This window comes from Emydura macquarii, unplaced genomic scaffold (assembly GCF_026122565.2).
Source record: "Emydura macquarii macquarii isolate MOO-44397 ecotype Brisbane River unplaced genomic scaffold, CSIRO-AGI_Emac_v2 contig_3062, whole genome shotgun sequence".
In the NCBI taxonomy this organism is placed as follows: Eukaryota; Metazoa; Chordata; order Testudines; family Chelidae; genus Emydura; species Emydura macquarii.
Genome location: NW_027133199.1, coordinates 4,425,383 through 4,431,382, shown reverse-complemented (window position 1 = coordinate 4,431,382; position 6,000 = coordinate 4,425,383). Strand labels below are relative to the sequence as shown.

The 6,000-nt window shown below is 38.3% G+C and overlaps 1 long non-coding RNA gene across 1 annotated transcript in view; it reads right to left on the bottom strand.

Moving 5' to 3' along the window:
* Window positions 1-227: 227 nt before the first annotated feature.
* Window positions 228-6,000, bottom strand: part of LOC137141457 (uncharacterized) — a 29,814-nt gene continuing 24,041 nt past the window's right edge. Inside the window, exon 3 of the long non-coding RNA XR_010916646.1 lies at window positions 228-692. This is a non-coding gene — a long non-coding RNA (uncharacterized lncRNA). The remainder of the gene's footprint in view (window positions 693-6,000) is intronic.

The following is a 6,000-nucleotide window of genomic DNA, read 5'->3' as shown; positions in this document are numbered from 1 at the left end:
TCAGCATAAAGTTCAGGTTTAAGTGGCTTCTGTTCCAAAAGTCTCTTCAGCACATACACTGAAAGACCCATATGAAACAAACAATATATTCAGAGGAGCATGCACAGTGTATGAAAAATCCCTGATACAGTAAGAACAGATGAGTAATAAAAATGGAGCTATAACTAACAGGTTTATGGACTTTTTACAGTACTCCTCGGTATTACATAAGTTTAAAATAGCACACAGGTTAATATATGCAGATAACCGCCAGGGGTTAAGGTTAAGTAGAAACAAATAAAATGTAGAGGCAAAACCTTTGGCAGTGGATGGTGGACAATTTTTTTTGTAAGTACTCTTCCTTCATGCTAAAAAAAAAAAGCATCTAATTTTTACATACAGCACTCATTCATTTATATTATTAAATCAAATTCACAACAGGCAATCTTTTATTCATATTTATACATCTCCTATATCCCATTTTGGTCATTTTCTATTTTTTCCCCCATAATAGTATTTGGAAAAATGCTGCCAGCTATGAACTCCTACAAGGGAGAGTGAAGCCGTCATTCTTTGGCTCGGGTAAACTTCTCAGCTATTCAGACAGAAGTCTATATCTGTCCTCCAAAGGCAAGTTTGGATGTTGGAGACAGATTCACTACATTTCTCTCCTCCAGATCTTATAAGACATGTCCTCTTCCATTTTCCTAGGCCTGAGAATAAACAGATTGCTATTACTGAGAGTCAGTGGGTCTCAAAGTAAGTGTTTCCAACACACTTCTTCCCATAACAACAAAAAAATCTTTCAAATGGCCACTTTCTTATCTGCTATTAATACATTTTTTTAAAAGACTAGGCATGGTTCCAGACCATAATCATGAAACTGAACACCACACCCACACTAATAGAAAGTATGGCTCTTGAACCAAACTTTGCAACTATGGGATCTGATATGTATAGGGGATAGTTAAAAATCCTAATATACATTTTAAACCAACAAACAAAATTAGGCTGTTAAAACTTGGTCTCACTTTTTTTATGAAGATAAGACATTCACCCATTAGGCTTTCAGGCTGTTGAGCTTCACCAAAAATTTGCCATGTGGACTTTTAACATCATTTCATCCATCTGGCGTCTCTGAACATACAGGGCCAAATTCTATCACCCTTATTCATCTGGAACAGTACCTTACTCTTTGAATGATCTCATTGATTGTAATGGCTCTATTCACACAATAAGGTACAACTCTACAAAAGTGAAAGTGGCAGAATCAGGTCTGAGGAAAAGATGTTTTGCATTAGCTGTGGCCTGATCCAAAGCCCACAGTATTTAAAATAAGATGGAACTCACATAAATGTTCCTTTTAGAAAGCCATCATCAAAATCCTTTCACTTTCACTGAATATACCCAGCTCTTCCAAAATATTGGTATCTGGGAGAAGCCCTTTTTATCATTTGAAGACAACTATTCTCCAGACTCTTACCACTCAAGCTAATTTATCTTGAGCTTGCCCTTTGACACAGGCAATGTCAGAAGAATGTGTTTTTAGAACGGATTTCTATGAGGAAAGAGAGGTTATCTGAGACATGAAAGAGGGCAATTGTTGTGAGAGCATGGAGTAACAAGTAAAGGTGAGTACAGAGAACACAGAGGGGACCGAAAAGTAAGAGTCTTGGGAGTTTAGCAAATAATGAGAGGAGAGACGTAGACAAGGACAAGGGCAGGCAAGAGGGGAGGTGGGCAGACACATTGTCTCCCCAGATCAGTAAAGAAAAATAGAGAGAGAGTGGCATCATAAGTTAACATCAAGCATATGGAATCACACTGGAGGAGAGACCCAGAACGATGATGAGCACTGTTAAAAACTCAACATTCATTGCCCCACCTACCTTCTAGCTACAGTAATTGTTGTATCTTTCTGTATGTAGATTAGACACCACAATCACAGACAACTGGCAAACACAGAGATCTTAGGAGGGCCCATTGTATTTGTTATACCTCCCTCAAAGCAGCAATATTGAGTCTTACAATTTTAAGACCGTCTCTGGAGCTTCTCCCCCGACTGCTGGGTCTCCATGTGGGCTGGTGGCAAGGAAGGCCTCTGAGACCTTTTTGTCTCATGTGACTTCTGACTTATTGAGTTGTGGTAGGAGGCTAGTGGTGACTCTGGACTCACCATTATCTCCTGATCCCAGCTGCTATTGCTCCTGGCTACTGGCAAGAGCTTAAGGGGCTGGGACTTCAAAGCCACTGAAGCTCCTTTTAGTGCTGCTAAGACCCCCATGTAGGTTGAGTGTTAGAGAAGTGAGCTTGCTAGGACCTGGTCTCCCAGCTGGTCCTGTGAGAGGTGCAGGGAGGCGGAGACTCAGCCCCTTCCCCTGGTCCTCATTTGTGCTGCTCTTCACTGCTGGAGGAAATTATATATAGATATATATAATTGTCTATAAGGAGTTACTGTCAATATTGCTGATATTCAAGTAAAGTGATCCAAAGCAAATGACAAGTCTGGGTACAGCCACTGTAGGGTATATATTTGTAACATCAGCTTTAGGCTGGGAGGTAATAAAAAATGTAAGGGAAATTATCTTGAAATGCAGTTAATTGATTTATGCAGCTTTCTATATCATCTTTATTGGATATTTTTCCCCAAAGTACATGAAATCAACTTTATATTTCTAGTAAACAAAGTCTCCCTTTCAAACCATAGTTTGTTAAAATATTTACATCAAGGGGAGGGGAACAACCAGGACCCTCATTCTGATCTATAGATCAGAAAGTGCCAACTTTTCCAAAGTGAGATTAAAACACAGTGTTGTTGTTCTGCCAGCTCTTAACACAAATTAATGACTTGAATTACCCTTCATCTCATCTTATAAATCCCACCCTGAAGTAGCAAAAAGCCCAAGGGTTCTCACATAAACCGATGAAGACGAGTTCACTGACTCCTTCCCATCTTGCACTACTTTACATCAATTCTTTATACAAAAAAAAAAATGGGGGGGGAGGCTCTCAAGGGCTAAGAATGAAGCAGGACATACAACAGAAGGTGCAATGGGACTTCCAGAGGTAAAAACCTACAACACAGAGACTCAGTGCACTCCATTAGTTCTAGGAAACACAGGGTACTTCCAATGTGGCAGATGTGCCCCCACTTGCTAGGTTTCAGACAAATGCAATCAAATCTACTTTAATCATCTATGAAATGCAAATGTGTTCCACTCGCGCACACACAAGATCCATTGTCTTCCTCAGTGAAGCATACTATAAAGCTAATTAAACAGTGTTGCTAACTGAATAGGTGTTCTGATTGCCAATGAGAAATTATTTTTACCTTTTTTAATTTCACATCAAAGATTTTTAATGTTTTAATAATTGTTTTAGTATTTTATTTGTTTTCTTTTTTTTAACACTGTGGTCCACACCAAGATAAACTAAGTAATGAAGCAATATTTACAATTAGGGGTACAACACTGCATAAATCTGGCTATTAAAAATATCACTCATACTCTGTTTTAAACAGGCTGTTTAAACTCTGTTTTAAATGTGGCAGTGGCACTAAGTCTATTGGTTATCTCTCACACACACATACAGCCCCTTTGTTTTTCTGTTACAAATGGTTAGGCTGCTGCAATTATGTTTATCCTCATGCCCATGTGAAAAATGTTTGTAGAATGCCTGTAGCCTACAAAATCAAGAATGGTGAGCATTTAAATCATAGTGCCCATGCAAAGCCAATATTTCAATATCAGAGGAATTGATTCTTGATCTAGTGCCAGCTCTGTGTACTAAATGTACTGCAGAAAAAAACCTCACCCACCCTTCCTCCCAGAGCACTGTTATGATGACAAGCATGCGGTTATCTGATCGAGCAGATATTTGTTCCAAAAGACTATTTTCATTTCAAAGACAAAACATGAAAAGAGCTTAGTGTTGAGTAACTGAATACTGTATTCTCCTCTTGTTAAATCAAGCTTTGGAGAACTAAAGCCAAAAAGAACAAGATTCTGAAAAGAACTTCTGTAGCTTTTTGTGTGCTTTTCAGCCATTCAGCTGAGCTTAACTCTGCCAACTAATAACCTTGTGTTTTCCTAAGATGTACTGAGAAAGAGTTTATTTGTGGATCATTATTTAGTGATAAGGATGGATGTCTGTTGCTTTTAAACAGACCCTAGAAAGCTAATTAGGGGGTTTAAGGCAGAACAGAACATTCTATATGGCTTATACCTTAAGCTGCTAATTATGGGATTTTCAACAGCATCCCTTTCTTTTTCTTTGCAGAGAACTAATACACTGTTACTTTACAACAAAGCTGTGTTTCAGTGAAAAAGGTGAAATCCCTTTATGTCACAATCTTGTCTGCTCTCCTCATCACCTGATTTACATAAAAGTAGCCATGTACGTGTGTAATAACCAGAGAGAGAGGGTAGCATCTTTGTACCCCTTCAAGACTTAATGGCTAACATAATAGTCCTTTTATACTCTTTAAAGACATCTTCATTATTTGGACACAAGCCTCCAGATAAATTGTTTAATTCCAGTTAGAAAGCCATGTGCCCTTGACATAACACAGAATAAATATAACCTATGCTTTCAAGTGTATCACTGTAAAAGAAACCTGCACCGGGTTAACACTTCTAGTTGGCTCTCTTACAAAGAAACCTGAGCTTTCTTACCCTAATACAATGGAAAGCAAAGATAATAAATAACATCACATTTAACAGCACTTTGGTTTAGGACTACATCAAGAGAGGATTGATCTCAAAAGTGTAAGTATGTCAATTGAATGTTAATTACTTTAACCAAGGCTTACCTAGTCTTCCATCCTCTGTGCATGAGATAAATAATTACCTGTCGATTTTATTTCACTGCTGCTTTTTTACACAAGTCCAAACATGGGCTGTGTGTCCCGCTTCTAACGGGTGGGGAAGGAAAGTGAATTAATAAGAGTGTATCAGAACCACACATTACATTCTGAACACTCACACAGTGGAGACCATTAAAAAGCTGCTAAAAATTTCTGTGTCCACCAGCTGAGCCTTATACAAAATTTTGCCCTCTATAAGGAACTTTGCAGACATTACAAGTGGGATTTTCCAAAGTGTTCAGTGTTGGCCTAAGCTCTGCTTGCACTGATTCAATGGGAATTCTACCATTATCAGGAAGCACTTTTAAAACTCCCACCGTTCAAACCTTATCTGATCCCTGCAGAATTTTACAAGGAAAGAACTTTTATTGCAATTACAGCACACCATGGTAAGCTTATTTTGTTTGTTTGTTAAGATAAACACCAGATTGTTCCAGATAAATAACAAATATTTTGCATTACAGGTTGAAAGAACCAACCAACATTCAAACTAACAAATGATTTCTATATGATATATTGGGATGGGTATGATTTGCATGTATAATCCGAAGAACTGAGATGTCGTCACCCAACTAGTTCTGTAAATACATAAAGTAACAACCAGAGTTGTACATTAAATGTTTTATTAGACACAAAATATAAATTGAAAATAATAGGCCATGAACTTCCACGACAAGCTTCCAAGAATCACTCTCTCCAGCAGGCTGTGGGAATGCTGACTGAATAGCAGCTCCAATCCAGGCAAGGTGTTGACTTAGACTTCAGAACTAATTATAAACTCACAATTAATTATGAAGTGCTACCCCTTGCTCTGCTTTCCCATGGCCTGAGGAAGAGTTGGATTTTCAAAGGCTCAGCGCCAATTGCAGTTTTATTTTTGGTCAATCTATTAAAAGGTCTTACCTACAACTTGGTGATTAGCCCACAATTGGATGGAATATAAAGGAGCGAAACAACTAGTGCAGTGATCTGTGAATCTTAACAGAAAGGACACATATAAAAAGGAGAGGGGACAAACCCAAACACCAGGCTGTTCCCTTCTCTGTTTTTCCTAGCAAAATCTGTCTCTTGTGTCTCTTGGACTGCAAGTTCTTCAGGACAGGGGCTCTTTTTTCCATTTTGAGTATATTGCACAATGCCAAGTACATTGTCCCCAT